Source organism: Argopecten irradians, chromosome 5, assembly GCF_041381155.1.
Source record: "Argopecten irradians isolate NY chromosome 5, Ai_NY, whole genome shotgun sequence".
In the NCBI taxonomy this organism is placed as follows: Eukaryota; Metazoa; Mollusca; class Bivalvia; order Pectinida; family Pectinidae; genus Argopecten; species Argopecten irradians.
Window position 1 is genome coordinate 35,846,757 of NC_091138.1, and position 21,171 is coordinate 35,867,927.

A 21,171-nucleotide genomic window follows, 5' to 3' on the forward strand; every position below is an offset into this window, starting at 1 on the left:
AAATGGGAAAACAAGGCTACCGTCTATAAAGGAAACAAGTGAAATTTTAATAAAGGCTGTCGGAGTTATTCCCCTTGAATCACCACTATTTAGCCTTAACCTCTGGAAAGTGTTGAAGTCGCCTTTATTTTTAGGTCCAACGACCTTGCCTTTGGTGTCTTAACTGTAATTCAATTGTTTTGTTGCCGTTGCAAAAAGTACAAATGATTCTCAGAATACATCTATGATTTTGCTCCTAGAAAAATGATGTCCCAAAATTATCAATGGCCTCCTGGCCTAGACCATACATTCAAAGAAATGGAGACAAGGTTCAAGCTAGATTGATATCATAAAAACTTCATGATAACATACAAACGAGTGCCCAAAACGGTCAGGAATTTCTTCCCTGATCAAGAAATGGATGAGACTGGTCAAGAACAATAAGGAAATTACCGTGAGCAATATCCAAGGGGTTACTATCACTGTCGTTATATATATCTACTAGGGACTATGTCATAGTAAAACTTAAGACTGTGTGCAACAATAGATGAACCTTTGATGTACATCAAAAGAATTGAATAACGGTAAATCGTATGACTCTTAAGTCTGGCGTTGTCCTCTGTAATCTTTAAAAGAAAAGTAGGCACATGATTGGTCAGTGGTTTTCTCCTGAAATGACTTCAGTTTCACTCCGACATATTCCAAGGGTTGATGTATAACAACAGTGATATGGAGAATGACTGAATCAATAAACCTTCTATTAAGGACAACCAGGGATCTTGCAACATTTTATATAGACTACAATTGAAGTGAAGTCAATCTCACCAAGCACGGTCCCAGTAAACAACTTTAATTCGGCAAATATAGACAAGAGCGAAGAACCGTTAAAATGCTCTGGAGAGAGAAGGTATATTTAGCAGCTAGCAAAGGCACTAATTAGTCAATATGAACACTACAAATAACAGGTCACAGGAAAAAGAAAATTTATTAAGCAATCGGAGACATCTTGGCGGTGGGGTGGGTAGGACGAAGAAAGAATCTGTCTTCTTCCCTGTCTCGTGCGATATTCTAGGATATATTGCACTGGTTGCCCTGGAGGAAGAACTATCAACGCTTACCAATAGAAAATTAAAAACATGCTTAAAAGAAAAAAGACTACTGTCTAGATGTGTATGGGAATGAGATGGACTTATTGATGCTATTATGACAGACATCGACACAGTATATGTCACAATTTACCATCGTAGTTGTTCTATGTTCTCACTGCAGTTGTGAAGAAGAAATGTCGAATAAACGACCATGTCCTTTGTTCATTATATTACGATTACATTATAGCAGGCAGAATGTGTTGCCGGTCGAATGTCAATAAGACCACAAGATATTGTCTACAGCATTACTTACTCGAACTGGATTCTTTGCCTCTGCAGGGTGTGCCAGTCGACCATCTGCGGCATGGCTTTGACATTGAGGACGTCCATACTATACAGAGCTGCCTTCCAATGGACCTGTTCTAGCTTGATGTTAGACTGAAGATGTTGATTCCAGATACTTGATCAAACTTAATGATTAATTTCACTAAAGTGACGTAACAGACAGCATTCCATCACTTTGGCCTTCTTTCAAGAAGCGTCAAGGCGTTTGCTCTAGGGGAAGTTGTTTTTGATGTTGATTTCTTTGCCAACGGCAATGGGCAGTCTTCGCACCACATCCCGTTCTTTGTACTAAAGAATTGGTTGAACTGGCATTGTTTTAAGTAGTGTACGTCAAGGCGTTTGGTGAGGGGAGAATGTTTTGGATGTTAATCCCTTTGCCGACGGGACTGTGTGCAGGTCTTACATACCAGGGTTTGAGTAGAATGGATATACATTCCCAGTTAACCAGGTGGTTTTTACACTTCTCTTTGTTGAAGCATACCTACCACTATTTACCCTCCCATTTCTGCAGGCTGGTCAGGTTTTGTTAAGTCAGTACACAGGACTCTGCATTCGCAATTAGGCAAAGAAAGGGTAGGTTCCGCATGAAGTGAAGATGACGCGTTGGTGTTGACAAGAATATCAGTAGTCCGAGGACGGTTCCTTGGTGAATTCCCGATGTTTCCTAGTCTGTCGTTGACCATTTGCCATCAAATAATGTTTGACTTCTGGTCCACTGCAGCCTATTCCTTAGGATTCCATTCAGGTGGAGTTTGTGCTGGGAGTCTTTTTTATAGATAAATGCTTTCGAAAACAACGTCAGCTTGTTCACTTTTGTCAAGACTTCTGGTGATGGCATCTGTGGTCGGCTCTTGCGAAATCTCCTCTACATGAGGCCGCTTTGGTGCTAGTAGCCGGGCAAAATATGAAGACGTTGAATAGGTCGCCTATTAGGCAATCTGTTGACGTATGTTCCATCAGGTTCTCCGCACATCGACGTCAATGTAACTGGCTTGGGATTGCTATCATTTGTCTTGTCCTTAAAATAAAAGGATATTTTTTCCAATCATCAGTGACCAGTCTCCTGATGGCATGGATGAGATGGTATGAATACATATCTTTCGTGTCATCGGCGCTATTTCATCTATACCTATCGTTGTATACCATACTACGCTTAGAAGAACTTAGACCATGCCGGTCAGGCCAATGGTGATGCTTCTGCTGAATTCAGTCCTTCTGTGTAGAGGTCACAATCCTTGTTTTCCCGATACTCTTGAAAATGCGATAATTGCTTTGCGAAAGCTTGATACTACTAGTATGTCTTCTACATTGTACATACATTTTCATTTTTTCATTTTACAAATAAAAATAAACCAACAACAACAAACTAAGAAGTAATATATAACAATTTTAGGTCATCTGACACTGAGTCTGTGATATGCTGGCATGATGGCCTTTTAAGTTTGTTCAAACAAATAACATTTACCTTCATCCAAGGTCACAGGGCTCAAAATGGTTAAAATCTTTAAAACACTTCTTGTGAATAACTAAAACGCCTAGAGACCTGATATTGGGCTAAAGGGATAATGGGCTTCCAGGTTTATTCAAAAGAATGGCATTGATCTTCATTCAAGGTCACAGGGTCGGGGTTGAAATAGCTGAACTATTTAAACAACTTCTTGTGAATAACTACGAGGCCTTTTTTTATTTTTTTTAACGATGCCTTTACACCTGGTATTAGGCCTGTGACATGCTTGGATAAACGGCTACCACTTCTGTTCAAATGAATGACCTTGACCTTCATTTCAGGTCATAGGGGTCAAATATGCTACAATTTTATAACGACTTCTTGTCAGTAAGAAAGAGGCCTAGGGACCCGATATATTGTGGCTGTAACATGCTGATGAAGAGCTACCTTCATCAAAATGAATGACCTTAACCTTCATCCAAGGTCACAGGGATCACACAGGCTAACATCTTAAAAAGAATTACTGTGTTCTTCAGTTGTTCTATGATGTATTGTCTGTTTAAGACCGTTAAGGCCCATTGGACCTCTTGTTATACATGTATCAATAATATCGATGCTGACCAGGTAAGCTTTGTTTGTTATCCCAATTTTAATGCCAACAGATAAAATAACGTTTTATACTGGGAATATTACCTTTGAAATTAGTTTTAATGTGTTTGATTGGTAGAAATCCACTGAAATCAATAACCCATCGGTCGTATTACATTTGTGCAATTTGAACAAATCGGCCACTCGGCGGAGAATCATTCTTCTACTACACGTATCTTTAGGATTTCAAATGAAGAAAAAACTATACATCAAGGGATTCTACTATTTCAAAAAATGATCGTAAAAGATTAATTATTAATTAGCAAGACAATTAATTCGACTGCGCTTTAATCTTCATCGCAATCAGGGGGGGGGGGGGGGCACTTGGGGGGGTTGTGTGTGTGTTAGAAATTCCTCATTACGTTTCATCCTCTTCCTATACATCTGAGAATAAAGCCACGTGTCCCGGAACAGTTAGCGTTCTCTACTAATGGTCCACAGAAAAACGTGGAGGGGTTAGTGTAAAAATTGAGAAGATAATGTGAAGACAACGTGATTAAAAAAAAATAACAATTCTCTTGATTTCCACTTTCCTGAAACCCAAAAAATCCTCTATTTTCATCTAAATCCAAAACTCATAGTCACCTTTTATGCAACACAATGACGTAAGTCGAACACCGACCCGATTTCTCGAAACAGAGGTACATTGTGTAGCGGAATTGGGAATGAATCGGTTATCGATATTGAGTTTTTTTATTATTAGCCATAGCATCAAGCCCCTGTGTTTTACACTATCAATGAAAACGGGTGGAGTCAGTCTGATAGGCTGTACATCGATAAAAATAGGATCCGTGACCTTGAACATCAAAAATGGCGAATTGGTTCAGCTGCTTGCTTGATTCGTGGTGAAACGGGGAAAGGTAACAATTGCAACTTCTAACATATGATACTTGTCAACAAATGGATGTCTCTTAAATTCAAATGGTCGATATAAGGTTTGAAACATGTCATTGGAATGACCTTGCATTGGCCAAACGCCGGTCCTTTTCAAGCGTTCAAAACTGTGAATTCAAAGAAAAGTCTAGAGCCTAATAAAAAGCTTAACTCTGGATAGTTACTTTAATCAGCTGTATTTTTACTATATCTTATTACAGAAAACCCAATCAAATGGTTTGAACTTTTAACGATTTTAGAATGGTATGAAAACGCTACGCAAAACACTCCATCTGTAAAAGTACATGTACGACGGACATTTGTAAAAGATCTAGATTTAATTCAAAATTGTTACAATTGGAATGAGTTTGAAACTCTTCATAACCGATAAAACGAGGTTTTAAAAAGATCACGACGATTTGACAATGTAGTTGAGTGTAGTGACAGCTCGTGTTGAGTAAAAGTAAACAGGATCATCTTTTGTCGGGACCTTTAACAATCACGTTGAAATGGACACTGTTTGCTGAGCATTTCACTCTGTTACTTAGTACTTTATTTTGTAGTGACAAAAGCAGGGTAGCAGAAAAAGTCGCCTCAATGGAATCAATCACTGAGTTTGACAACAGTGTACACTGGCTACTGGGCACAGGAAATAGAGTCGTCGGAAAGCAAGGACCCACGTGTGCTTGACAAAGTCTACAGGTAAATTTGTCCGATGGTGAAAGAGATTATCAATGATTGTGGCGATCGATCGAGAGAGTTGAGTCAATTTGAGAATGTTAAATGCCTAACATTATCAAGTGTATATGTTATTTGTATTGGAGGGGGAGAGCAGGTTTATCTAGATCTATAGTCAGTTGTAAGTATTAGTACTGTCTGTGAAAATGCCCACCATTTTTACTTGGGATTAAAATAAGAATTTGGTTCAGGCTGTAACTTATGTGTATACCTTTTGGTATATTGTGTTGGAACGCTTATGTAGATATAATGTATCCTTTCGTCTTTGAAATAGAGATCTGTTGTAAAATTAAACCGATGTTCTATTCCGCTACACTAGATTCTGTCCTATGAGTATTAAATGGAGGCATTTACACACTCGGACGCTTTGGTCGGTCACGCTCCACCGTAACAGGATAGCTTTATATCGCAGTTGTAGATGACCCTATGGAATTATTTTCTATCGTGTGGATTTATTATTAATGATACCTGGTATTATAAACTAGATGGAGAGAGTGTAGTTTCACTTACCTGTGATTCATGGACTATGGAAGATGGCAATATGTAAGGTATTTACCTGCTATTTGTTTTATTACATCAATTTAGAAATTTAGATTGCTGTTGATACATAGAGTTAATGTGGAATTCCCTTTCTTTGATATGTTATGATTTTTAATCACAGCGATGTTTTGCTTTATAGTTTAAACTTGGATAAAGTTTGATAAATTATAAGAAATCTGTTTGTGCACTGTTGTTCGATTTATACAAAAAGTACACAGTGTAGTTATTTTTTTGCAATGCCAAAAATTATATGGCAAAGCAATAAGTGAGTTGACTTATTGCAAGACAGTGGAACTACTTGAACTGTTGTAACATTGGTTTACATGAACTTATTATAACAAGATTTACAAGAATAGTCATATATAACCAAGTGTTAAATGACAAATTAAAGCTTATTTTGGGACATGGGTAGATTCTATATTTTGAGCCTTTGAAAATGCATGTGTTTATTGTCATATATATGGGCTTAGTGGTACAGGTAGACACTTGCTTATTATAAGGTTACTGATTATTGCCATATATTGACTTATTCAAGATATATGCTTATTGTCAAATAGAGACTCATAACCAGACATTGTCTTTTTACCATATATGGAGATTGGCACTTATCCTATTCAACATAATAAGCACACCATATCCCTATAAGCACCACATCCCAATAAGCACCATATCACTATAAGCACCATATCACTATAAGCACCATATCACTATAAGCACCATATCACTATAAGCCACATCCTATAAGCACCACATCCCTATAAGCACCACATCCCTATAAGCACCACATCCCTATAAGCACCATATCCCTATAAGCACCCACATCCCTATAAGCACCATATCCCTATAAGCACCACATCCCTATAAGCACCAACCTATATAAGCATCCCATAAGCACCACATCCCTATAAGCACCAATCCTATAAGCACCACATCCCTATAAGCACCACATCCCATAAGCCACATCCATACTCCCATAAGCACCACATCCCTATAAGCACCACATCCAATAAGCACCACATCCCATAAGCACCACATCCCTATAAGCACCACATCCCAATAAGCACCACATCCCAATAAGCACCACATCCCAATAAGCACCACATCCCTATAAGCACCACATCCCAATAAGCACCACATCCCAATAAGCACCACATCCCTATAAGCACCACATCCCAATAAGCACCACATCCCTATAAGCACCACATCCCAATAAGCACCACATCCCAATAAGCACCACATCCCAATAAGCACCACATCCCTATAAGCACCACATCTCTATAAGCACCACATCCCTATAAGCACCACATCTCTATAAGCACCACATCCCTATAAGCACCACATCCCAATAAGCACCACATCCCTATAAGCACCACATCCCTATAAGCACCACATCTCTATAAGCACCACATCCCTATAAGCACCACATCCCTATAAGCACCACATCCCTATAAGCACCACATCCCTATAAGCACCACATCCCTATAAGCACCACATCCCTATAAGCACCACATCCCTATAAGCACCACATCCCTATAAGCACCATCCCTATAAGCACCACATCTCTATAAGCACCACATATATATAAGCACCACATCCCATAAGCACCACATCCCAATAAGCACCACATCCCTATAAGCACCACATCCCTATAAGCACCACATCCCTATAAGCATCACATCCCAATAAGCACCGCATCTGAATAAGCACCACATCCCTACAAGCACCACATCCCTATATGCACCACATCTCTATAAGCACCACATCCCTTTCTGAAGCCTCAATATCACTTCCCTTGAATTAAAAGCAGATTAAAAACATTCAAATTGTCTAAGTTTCTTTATTTGATTTCTTTTACCTATTGAGTTATGGTTTTTTGTGTGTGATAATTTCATGACAGGCGTATGGTTATATTAAGCCCCCCCCCCCTTTTTTTCTTTTTTATGCACACTGGTTACTTATTAGGTCTAATACTGTAGGATCAGATGCATGCATATTACCAGGTGTAAACTTATTGTCAGCCACTGCCATGTTGCTATAGACATTGACATACCACTATTGACTTATTGTCATACATTGGCTTATTGTAAGAAAAACATGGTATGCCTTGAACATTTAATACAGATAAATTGTCAGGATCACTTAGACAGAGGCTATAGGGTGTCAGTAAAATGTTTATTTTCCATATATCTAATGATTAAGTGATTTATATGTGTTTTTATCAGCTTTAAAAAGCAATATTTTATGAACTGTGGCAAATATCTTTTATCTATATATTTTTGAAGGGCCTCCCTCCCACCTGTACCTTTTTCCCCACCATTAAAAACTAATATGTATTTGAAGAATATGGCCTTGAAATATATTTCATATATAAAAAAAACAACCAACATCTATTGTGATATTTTAATATAACATCCTCATAAATTAAATTTACTGAGATAATGTAATCTTAGTAGACAGACAAAGCTTTGGATAGTAAGGTCATCGTATAAAGCATTTTTCCATTATGATCTTGAAGAATACATTGTATATATATATATATTCATGTTTTAAGCAAAATTGGCGTTGTACATCATGTAATTTTACTAGTGTGGAGGGGTTGAGAAATGGCAGATAGGAGCCATGCTTGTTTATATTGCTCTTTCACAGTTGAAATATTTTGTCCTCAATACACCTGCCCAGTGTGACTTCAGGCAAGTAAGAGTATTAGACTTATCTAGTGGCCTAGCTAGGACACTCGTGGAGCTGGAATATAGGGTTAACATAGGTCATTTATCTGATAAACCTGATTATATATATCATATTATATCTATATAAGAATGGGCCTGGAGGTGGGGGAGGTGGGGGGACAACTGTTTACTAGTGTTTTAAATCAGCTCATGCCTACTGTTTTAGAATATTGTTCTCCCTAAAGTTAATTCATACAGATGTAATGAATTTATTTATTTGAATAAAAAAGTACCTTTGTTTTGGGGTGATGGAGCGAAATTTGTTGTCATGTAAAAATATCTAATGTAATTTGCAATCACTTGGTTGATAATAGGCCATTTAATGTCAAATGCAAGTTATTCAGTAAAAATGGATTCAAAAGAAAAACCATGATAAATGTCCAGGTACAATGTATGCTAATAAGATATAATGTAGAGCTATACCCTGAAATAACGGACAATTTTTACATGTGTAAAACACATGTTGCTACAGGTAATTAAGGAAGCCCTTTGTTGATAAACACATGTTATTGAATTATTGAACGATTCTCCATTGCTTGAGGAAAAAACAGACTGCTAATTCACTGTGTACAGGAACGGTGACTACTGCATGGGTAACATACTGGTAGGTATGTTTTGTGAATAGGCCTGAAACTTCTGTACAATGGTTGATTTATTGAAAAAAGAAAGATTGAAGAAAAAATTACATTTGCTTAGGAACAATACCACAACTTCTAAGATTTTTTCTTCTTTTGATTTTCCCCTTAAAAAGTCTAATTATAATAGGTGATTTTTTTAAGTGTCCCTGTATTTGTACATAATAAGGGTAATATTGTTCTTATCTGTCAGTAGGGGGTCCAAAATTTACTTATTTTAGGAATGTTACTGTTTTGGTGGGGTAATATGGTATAACAAAGACTAACTTATTTAAAGAGACAATGTTAGTTAGAATTGTTTCAGTACATGTATCGACTTTCAGAACATATTTTCATTATTTACTTAATAACTGTAAATGTAGGTCTGTACTTTTGGATGGAAAAGGTTTAAAAGAATTCAGAATATTTAAGGAAGTATAATTGAGCTTTGTTTATGAAAAATAAGGGTAACTGTATAGTCAAGCACAATCTGTTATTAACGTCTTTCAATACCCTACAGTTTCCCAATTTGCGCATGTTCAATTAGTTTAAACCCTTTTTCTGTGTAGATATTCAGACATTTTCAAGTTTACACCTTCTACTATGGTATCACTTCTTTCATAGACTGGACATTTCCCAGTTTGAACCTTCAGGTAATAACCCTTCTGTCATAGACTGAACAGCTTCTAGCTTGCACCCTCTAGTAACCCTTCTTCCACGCTACGATCCGCATACATGGGAGGCCATCCTTACATGACCTGTCTGTTCATAGGACGTTAATTAATCAAACAAAAAAAAAAAAATATCCATTATCTCCCCTCTCCCCAGTCTCCCATTCTATTCCCAAATATTTCAAAATTAATCCTTATCCCCCCTTTCCATTCCCAATGGTTGCCTGTCCTGCCAAGAAGTAGAAGTACCCAGACACACCTCGCAACTTCAAAACCATGATTGTTAATGTCCTATTTTCTCTTCTCTTTCCACACTCTACCTGTCCCGTTCACACCTGGGATACCTTACCTGTTGTCGTTACACCTGGTATTTTTTTAAATGACTTACTCTGTTATGTTATTTACATTTGCTCTTTATTACATACCAAACACTCGTTTCAATTATAGCAGGACAGTAATGTACAGTGTACTGTTAATAAACATCCCTCTATTGTGTGGCGCTGGACAATAGTGTACTTATTTCTATCAATTTATGGCTTTGTAATTTATCTAACAACTTGTGGACAACTTTATTTATGACAGTTTATTGCCTTATAATACTTTGAAACCTGTGTATTTCAAGTCTGTATGGCTGGCTAAGTATTGTCAATGCCCTGCCATTTGGAGAATCATTAAATAAATAGAAAGGGATCTCTTTATGACTGCCCTTTTAAAGTTATATAAAATGAAAATTTTGTCAGGATTTCAATTGTGAATACTTATATAGCATGTAGATATGAAATTAGCTAGGTATAAAATGGCCACATAGTCACGTATGACACTTATGTATGTATTGAAAAAGTCAGGATTTTATCCTATATATTACTATTATAACCTATACGTACCACTGTTCATGATATGTACTTGTATATATCATTAAACAGTCTTAACTTAAAAGCAAACTCAACATTTGACAATGCTACCCAACTTTAATACGATAATCTTTGACAGTTTAGGTGTATAAAAGCCTGAAAGAGAATTCAGGTAGCATTGAAATCTAACACAAATAATGATAAGTTCCAGTAATATAAAATACTAATGAAATTTTATGTCTTACCCTAGATCAACTTCAAATCTTGATTAACCTCTTTTATACATATATTTTCAGGTTCAAGTACTAAATTTATTCTGAAATGAAAAGGTATGAGGAAAGTAGGGCAGAAAGAATCAAAGAAGCATTTACCTTATGTAAGGCATATTAAAATCTGATGAAAATAGTGTTGAATTATTTAATAAAATTTATGATAAATAAGTCTAAATTAAAAAAAAAAATTAATATATCAAGCATGCTTAAGATGTTAAAATTGGTTCTTTTCTGGCACAATAAACAAGTATGTCGTCCATCTTTGTAAAATCACTCACTTGTATCAATTTCTGATGGCAACTTTTAACTTTTTTCGTCAATCTTTGTAAAATCGCTCACATGTTTCAATTTCGGTTGAGCAACCCTTGCACATAGTGAATAGGTCATTGTTAGGTAATTAAGTTTGATTTTTGTGGACATGCTAAAATTGAAATTGGATCCCGAACCAGTAGACCAGTAAGTTCAAAGCACCTGCAACCAAATATACAAAGTACTGTCAGCTTGATTAAATATTAATCTTAATTGATTATTCAAAATCAATAAATTTGTTAATTACACAATAACGTTTTTATGAGTTGTTTTGTCTTGTTTCATTCAGTTCATAGCTTTAATGATATTAATCTAGCTTTTTTTAAAATTAATTAATTAAAAGAAGTCATCATGATGTGACTAATCAATGATGTTTTAAATTCTTTACTGAATTGTTAGCTTAGTGAGGGATTCTTTTATATTTTCATGCAATATTTATAACCATTATAGTTGAATTGAGTATACATAGTTATCTATTTTTGTTCTATTTGCCAGAGAAGTCTTACAGTATTACTTATAGAATAAGAGTGCAGATATCGGGACATGTTTATGTTTAGTCCTCGGAAATCTTCATTTTAAAGTTAAAAAACCATCAATAAGTACCAAACTAGGGAAACATGAGCTGCATTCTGCAGAGGTCAGGGGTCAAGGATCCTATCCAAATCCCCAAGTGTCACTCTGTTTTCCTGTATTCTCTCGACCTCTGAATTTGGATACATGTAATCATACTATGTTTTAATGTCAATATAGCATCTTGATAAATCCCTGATGTAGATTAAGGCATGATTATTATCTGTAGGTTTTCTGTAAGTATGTAATTTGTATTTACCTGAAATAGATTCTGGATAATTTGAGAGGTTTATGGAAGATCTGTTGGTAAGATTGGCTCAAATTCTGGAATATATTATGTATATCTGAAATCTACATCACAGAGAACATTAAGATTGACAAGAATTAACCCCCCCTTCCCACATAATAGTCATTTTAAGTATATGTTTACATTGATAAGTAATTTGAGCGATGCTTTCATAAGCAAATGCAATGAACACATGCTATTTGTAAATTTCTAGAGGAGATCGGCGGTCACTCCAAAATACATATATTACACTCCACTCAGAAATGGTGCGTATTACGAACATCATGTGGATTGTAACATTGAAGCCTATTTGAAATGGATGTTTTTAATTGATTTATTTGTACAAATCAAGTGGCCAGAGTGGGTAAGTGGTTAATGTGTCTGGCAAATTCTTTAAGTAGCAAGTCTAAGATGTCAAGACTGCAAGGTTGTTATTTTGTGGCTGTGGGTTGATGGTTTTTCTCTGAGAACTTAGGCTTTCTGCAATCACCCAAACCTGACAGTTCCATAACCTGGCTTGACATGTGATATATTTAGTTGTTTATTTGAGATGAAACAATCAAAAACTCTCTGGAATATATCTAGAATTGAACTTATATTTAGCAGATGAGTGAAATTTCATTTTCCAATTGATATCAGATTAAAAATTAATGCATACAACAATTTTTTGTACCAATTTTCCTTTTAATTTGAAGATTGCTTGAAATGATTTTAAGCCATAGCTATTTGTTGTGAAATATAACATAATTTCTAGTTCCACTTTTGAAGGATTGTCCGGCCTATGTGTAAGCTGTGACCTACTACTATCTAAGTCTACTGTCATTCAATTGTCAACAATATTTCAGAACGTCTTAAAGACTTATAATACTGTCCTAGTATTTGTTTTTAAGAGATTGCCAGAGAGGAGAGTTGTCATATCAGTTAAAGAGATATGGTGGTTGACATTCAAGGTCATAGGGGTGAAAAAATGTGAACAGATTTTAGATAATATTGCTGAAATTAGACAAATCTAAGATTTATAATGTCCATCAGTCTGGCTAGATAAAATGTGTACTATCCTCATTTCTCATTCTTATGATTAATACTGTTAAACATTCCTTAGAACTATGTGTATCACAGGCCTAATAGTGGTCTCTCTATACTGACACACATTGAGGTACAGGAAATGAAAGGTGTAACGCTTGGTCATTAGTCAAGGTAAAACTCACAACCTGACTTCTGTTGGTGATGTATCTTTTGTAGTACTCTGTTATTGTCATTTGGTCAGTCAAGGTCAAAGGTTAAAGGTCACCGGACCAAGAATTTTATGTACATAGTTAAAACATTCCTGAACTATGTGCCATGGCCTTGTAAGGGTTGATCCCAAGTCCAATATAATGTATTTATGGGATTTTAAACATTAAAGTAATATTTACAAGATTTATCTTAACTGTTCTGCATCATAAACACGTATCAGGAATTTATAGGCATACCTAAATGGTGGTCAGATGACAAAGCCTAGCACACTTGTGGCTCTGATAATGTAAAAAGATAATGACAATAGATTTGACCACATCAACATGCCATTGATACTCTAGATTCCTTTGAGCAAACGGAGCAAACAAACCTTGAGCTTAATTGATACATATTGTAAATAAATCAACATATCTTTTTAAAACATTAAATCAGATGTAGACTTTTTATTTGAGTTACATGATTAAGAAAATTTTCTTTTATCAAACCATCATCTGATTTTAGTTTTTGTCCACATATATTCATACTGTATTACAAGCCACACCCCTGATTACCAAGGACAAAAGTTGTGGCTGATAAAGAATTGAATTGATCTGAAATTTTAAACCTTCCAACCATCTCGCTATCAACCACACCTCTGGTACCACCAGTCTCAGACCCTTCGATCATCTCTCTCTATCACCCACACCCCTGGTACACCCAGTCTGAGACCCTCCCACCATCTCTCTATCATCCACAACTATGGTACACCAAGTCTCAGATCCTCCCACCATCTCTCTATCACCCACAGCCCTGGTACACCCTGCTTCAGACCATCCCAGCATATAACTATCACCCACACCCCTGGTACACCCAGTCTCAGACCCTCCCACCATCTCTTCTCTATCACCCTAACCCCTGGTAAACCCAGTCTCAGACCATTCCACCATCTCTCTATCAGCCATAAAACTAGTACACAAAGTCTCAGACCCTCCCACCACCTCTCTATCACCCACACCCCTGGTACACCCAGTCTCGTACCCTCTCACCATCTCTCCATCACCTACACCCCTGGTACACCCAGTCTCAGACCTTCCCATCATATCTCTATCACCAACACCTCTGGTACACCCAGTCTCTGACCCTCCCTCCATCTCTCTATCGCCCACACCTCTGGTACACCCAGTTTCAAACACTTCCAACTTCTCTCTATCCCCCACATCCCTGATACACCCAGTCTCAGACCCTCCCACCACCTCACTATCACCCACACCCCTGGTACACCCAGTCTCAGACCATACCACCATCTCACTATCACCCACACCTCTGGTAAACCCAGTCTCAGACCTTCCCATCATCTCTCTATCACCCACACCCCTGGTACACCCAGCCTCAGACCCTTTCACCATCTCTCTATCATTCGCACCCTTGGTACACCTGGTCTCGGACCCTTCCCACCATCTCTCTATCACCCACACCCCTGGTACACCCAGTCTCAGACCTCCCACCATCTTCCCTATCACCCACACCCCTGGTATACCAAGTCTCATACCCTCCCACCATCTCTCTCTATTACCTACACCTCTGGTACACCCAGTCTCAGACCCTCCAACCGTCTCTCTATATCACCCACATCCATGGTGCACCCATTCTCAGACCCTCCCACCTCCTCTCTATCACCCACACCCCTGGTAGACTCGGTCACAGACCCTCCCATCATCTCTCTCTATCACCCACATCTATGCTGCACCCATTCTCAGACCCTCCCACCACCTCTCTATCACCCACACCCCTGGTATACCCAGTCTCAGACCCTCCCACCATCTCTCTCTTTCACCCACATCCCTGGTTCACCCATTCTCAGATCCTCCACCACCTCTCTATCACCCACACCCCTGGTACATCCAGTCTCAGACCCCCCACCACCTCTCTATCACCCACACCTAGTACACTCTGCTAGATCCTCAGTCACCCCTGGTTTATCAGACCCTCCCACCATCTCTCTCTATCACCCACATCCATGGTGCACCATTTCTCCAGACCCTCAGACCCTCACCTCCTCTCTATCACCCACACCCCTGGTAGACTCAGTCACAGACCCTCCCATCATCTCTCTCTATCACCCACATCTATGCTGCACCCATTCTCAGACCCTCCCACCACCTCTCTATCACCCACACCCCTGGTATACCCAGTCTCAGACCCTCCCACCATCTCTCTCTTTCACCCACATCCCTGGTTCACCCATTCTCAGATCCTCCACCACCTCTCTATCACCCACACCCCTGGTACATCCAGTCTCAGACCCCCCACCACCTCTCTATCACCCACACCCCTAGTACACTCAGTCTCCGACCCTCCCACGATCTCTTGCTATCACCCTCCCAGCATTTCTTTATCACTCACACCCTTGTTCACCCATTTTCAGAGCTTTGACATTATTTATCTGAGTGTTTTCAATGAAAATTTTAACTTGTAGATTGTGTTTGACTAGTGATATGTAGCCACAACTTGTGCTTGTGCTGGAGTAAATGTCTTAGCATACACAATGCAAAATACAAAGGTACATGTGGTACCCAAACTGTTTGAGTCACAACTAGCGAACCATTAATTGTGATTCCAATCGAAAGTTTCTTTTTTTGTTAACATTTACGAGCATTAGGAAAGAAGACAAAACTCAAGAATTGATAATTTTGTATGACTACGTGATGATAAAATAAATTGTTTCACCTTGTAAAAATCAATTTTGAAGAAAGCAAGTCATCCTTCAATAGCATTCCTTATGAAATCATACAACCTGATAAGGCTTCACTAAGCGTTTTTACTTGCCCTAATGCCAAATAAAACGCTTATCGGGCATCAAGACACTGGGATAGACTTGCCCAAGTCCCTGAGTCATAGTTAGCGTGAGTCTTTTGCCCCGTACTATGTTAAATCAATAGATCTGGATTAGAGACTTTACAGCACCATATCAATAATTCATTACCAGGATATGAACACATCATTTTCTTCTGTAGGAGATATACCTTTTGCACGCTTTGTTTTTCTTTATGCATCATAGGCTTACATACTGTTTGCAGATTGGTAGTTATTGTCAGATAAACTAAGATAATTCTGGCTCATAAATTACTGTTTGTCAGATAAATGGTACACTGTTTGTCAGATAAATGGTACACTGTTTGTCAGATAAATGGTACACTGTTTGTCAGATAAATGGTATACTGTTTGTCAGATAAATGGTATACTGTTTGTCAGATAAATGGTATACTGTTTGTCAGATAAATGGTACACAGTTTGTCAGATAAATGGTATACTGTTTGTCAGATAAATGGTACACTGTTTGTCAGATAAATGGTATACTGTTTGTCAGATAAATGGTACACTGTTTGTCAGATAAATGGTACAAAACTGTTTGTCAGATAAATGGTACACTGTTTGTCAGATAAATGGTCAGATACACTGTTTGTCAGATAAATGGTATACTGTTTTCAGATTGTACCAGATAAATGGTACAACTGTTTGTCAGATAAAATGGGTACCACTGTTATATGTTTGTCAGATAAATGGTACACTGTTTGTCAGATAAATGGTACACTGTTTGTCAGATAAATGGTATACTGTTTGTCAGATAAATGGTACACTGTTTGTCAGATAAATGGTGTATACTGTTTGTCAGATAAATGGTATACTGTTTGTCAGATAAATGGTATACTGTTTGTCAGATAAATGGTACACTGTTTGTCAGATAAATGGTATACTGTTTGTCAGATAAATGGTATACTGTTTGTCAGATAAATGGTAACTGTTTGTCAGATAAATATACTGTTTGTCAGATAAATGGTACACTGTAATGCAGATTGTCAGATAAATGGTATACTGTTTTGTCAGATAAATGGTACACACTGTACCACTGTTTGTCAGATAAATGGTACACTGTTTGTCAGATAAATGGTATACTGTTAATGAGATAAATGGTACACTGTTTGTCAGATAAATGGTACACTGTTTGTCAGATGGTATACTGTTAATGAGATAAATGGTATACTGTTTGTCAGATAAATGGTATACTGTTAATGAGATAAATGGTATACTGTTTGTCAGATAAATGGTATACTGTTTGTCAGATAAATGGTATACTGTTAATGAGATAAATGGTATACTGTTTGTCAGATAAATGGTACACTGTTTGTCAGATAAATGGTATACTGTTTGTCAGATAAATGGTACACTGTTAATCAGATAAATGGTATACTGTTTGTCAGATAAATGGTACACTGTTTGTCAGATAAATGGTACACTGTTTGTCAGATAAATGGTATACTGTTTGTCAGATAAATGGTACACTGTTTGTCAGATAAATGGTACACTGTTTGTCAGATAAATGGTACACTGTTTGTCAGATAAATGGTACACTGTTTGTCAGATAAATGGTACACAGATAAATGGTATACTGTTTGTCAGATAAATGGTATACTGTTTAAATGAGATAAATGGTAGTACATGTACTGTTTTACACTGATTTGTCAGATAAATGGTACGACTGTTTTGTCAGATAAGGTAACATGGTCAGATAAACTGGTACACTGTTTGTCAGATAAATGGTATACTGTTAATGAGATAAATGGTATACTGTTTGTCAGAATAAATGGTTATAGCTTTGTTAAAAATGGTACACTGTTTGTCAGATAAAATGGTATACTGTTTGTCAGTTAATGAGATAAATGGTACACTGTTTGTCAGATAAATGGTATACTGTTTGTCAGATAAATGGTATACTGTTAATGAGATAAATGGTACACTGTTTGTCAGATAAATGGTACACTGTTTGTCAGATAAATGGTATACTGTTTGTCAGATAAATGGTATACTGTAAATGATAATGAGGTACACTGTTTTGTCAGATAAATCAGTACACTGTTTGTCAGATAAATGGTACACTGTTCTTGTCAGAAAAATGGTACACAGTTTGTCAGATAAATGGTATACTGTTCATGAGATAAATGGTATACTGTTAATGAGATAAATGGTACACTGTTTATCAGATAAATGGTATACTGTTTGTCAGATAAATGGTATACTGTTAATGAGATAAATGGTACACTGTTTGTCAGATAAATGGTACACTGTTTATCAGATAACATGGTACTACTGTTTGTCAGATAAACAGTGTACTATTTATTGATAAACATTACTTACTGTCTGATTATCACACAGATAATGTACTACTGTTTATTCATGATAAACAGTGTGTACTGTTTATCTGATAAATGGTACTATTTTATTGAGATAAACAGTTTACTATTTATCAGATAAATTGTACACTATTTATCAGAGAAAATGGTACATTTATCTGAACATAAACAGTGTACTACTTTATCCGATAAACAGTGTACTATTTATCCTGATAAAGTGTCAGTATCATTTATTACAGATAACCAGGAGTTTACAGTTTACTGGCCGACTTCTACCGGATAAAACAGTGCACTTACTGAATCAGTCAAAGTAACACAGACTTATCTACACTAACTCAGGGAATAGTTTACTGCCCAGAGATGTACCGGGTATTTCCTTCTTGGAATTGCTAAAGAAGAGATGAATTTATCATCAATGCCCACTGAAAAATTAATTATATTGGAAAAAGGAACTTTAGATGTTGAGCAATAAACCCTTACCTTTAGAAAAACTGTTAAAAACAGAATCAGCAACAGATATGTCCACATGTTTTTGGGTGTCAAGTCAAAAAAGATCACTATCCCATATTGTTACCACCATGGTGGCTTGGTTTAACTCCATGGTCATTCTTGTGAAAATGCCATATTTCTGTTTGTTTGACGTGCTTTTTAATCATACTTTGAGTAGACCTGCAAGAAAACGTTATTTTCTGATAATTTTGAGTCTGAGATATTTGGATCATTCCTATAATATGTATAAACTTGATTGTCTGAGACCATGGGGGTTGGGGATGGGGGTGGGGATCTTATACTGGTATGATTGCTTTATTGGAAAATGCAATAAAGGCCATGTTGAATAAAAAGCTTAAGATGTTCAGAGAAATACAGTAATTGACTTCTGTTAGAAGAACTCCATCTGACTTGTTTTTACACGTATAGAGACAATACAACAGTAATAGACGTGGTGTAGAGGGAACTGTTGACACACTTTCCAGATTTTAATCCTGTTTGTTAGCATTAAAGTCCACAAATGTCTGATCTGTTTGACCAATCAACCATATGCTGTTATCACAGCATTGGACACAGACCGATGGTCAGACAATGTACTGGACACAAGGGTCAGTGGTCACAGAATCAGTCATCACACGGTCCCACAATGACAGAATTGAAGGTGCTACTTGTCCAACAATGGTGGACTGAAGGTGTGACTTGTAGGACAATTGGATACCGATATCCTTGGTACAGTTGTACACATGGTACCAGTTGGGTATAATACAATGGTCATGTGGTACCATTGGGTCAGACAATGGTCAGCCTTGGTGCCTAATAGAGATGCCACCCGTTAGAAATCAGATGATTAATATTTGAGATAAACTTTATGATGATGGCATATTACTCATTTTATCCTTTTTTACTTTGTCCACAAGTGCTATACACGTATTTAAAGAAGCCATGCAGTCTGGTGAGGCTTTCATTTAAGCCATTTGTCCATGTTGTGGAATATTTGCTGAAAGAACAAAAACTTTTAAAGGTGTAACTAAGGGAAAGGGGAGAAGTATGGGGGTAGTTTAAAAGCTTTAAATGGAGGTACTGTTATTAGTGGACAATTATCTACCCAGATATGATCAGGCAGGTGTCTCATTCATAAGTCCTTGTAAACATTAAGGACACGCGTCATATCGCTCAATGAACAAACAATCGTGCAAGATTTAAAGTACAATCAAATCAAATTATAATACAATAATTGTAAACATAACTTGATGAATGACCAGGAACCTGGTATAGTTATGAGTCTGTAAACAGTAAATGTTTCTGCAGTGGTGTGTTTTTTAGCAAAATGCCTTCCATGTAAACTTTTGCCAGTACAGTTTATGAAGTGGTCTATATCTTGGAGGTTGGTCTTACATTAGGAGGTCTGTAAAGAGAGTATTGTGATATTTTACCCAAAGCATGCTTCCTATAGTGGTCCCTGTATATCAGATATGGTGTTTCTTAATGAAGTGAGTTTTGTTGCCAGGCTTTCAATGGTTTTATTACTCGATTAGAGTTCAGGACTGGTCTTTATTGACAGTGTTACACTTTACAGAGTGGTTTTCTAAGAGAGGTAAACCAACCCATAAAAGAAGGTCTGTATTTCAATCTGATCAATGCAAATGAGATTATCCTTTCAACTCCTTTTTGTGATATTTGCCAAGTACTTGTCTCTGGTCGGTGGTTTTTCTCAGAGTACTCCAGCTTTCCTCCACTAACAAACCTGGCACATCTTTACATGACCCTAGCTGATATAATAGGATGTTAAACTAATATTCACGATTTCATTTAACATCACAATTATTTACATTAAAACCTACGTTAGTGGCCACCTGTGTAAAAAAAACACCTACACAAACAGATCAAATTCTGTGGGTCCCAGATGACCAATTTTGACACTATGACCTGTGTATTAAGACCACTTGTAAATAAAGACCAAGGCTACTTTGTACATTGGATGGTCTTTATTGACTAATTCTATCAAAGAACTGTCATCTTTCACAATGGAGATAAGCATAGATGGAGTGGCATTGCAGAAAACAATTAAAACAAAATGCAATATTAAAAATTTGACACATATTCAATGGACAGTTATTTCTTTTTATTTATGATCCTTTTATGATTTTACCAAATCCTCATTAAAGATTCTATTAAATCGTAAAAACAATCTCGATAATCGTTGATTGCTTTTTAAAAATAACTCGGCCTGTCAAGCATATTAAACAGAGTTGTATTAATACATTGTAGAAACCATTGTAGCAGTAAATGTATTGATGTTGATATTGTATATAATTGTAAAA

General features: G+C 36.9%; 1 protein-coding gene across 1 annotated transcript in view; it reads left to right on the plus strand.

Moving 5' to 3' along the window:
* Positions 1-4,932: 4,932 nt before the first annotated feature.
* The window catches only part of LOC138323671 (ankyrin repeat and fibronectin type-III domain-containing protein 1-like), a 150,950-nt gene continuing 134,711 nt past the window's right edge, over positions 4,933-21,171 (plus strand). Inside the window, exon 1 of the mRNA XM_069268447.1 lies at positions 4,933-5,082. The gene's annotated coding sequence lies outside the window, so the exon portion shown is untranslated. The remainder of the gene's footprint in view (positions 5,083-21,171) is intronic.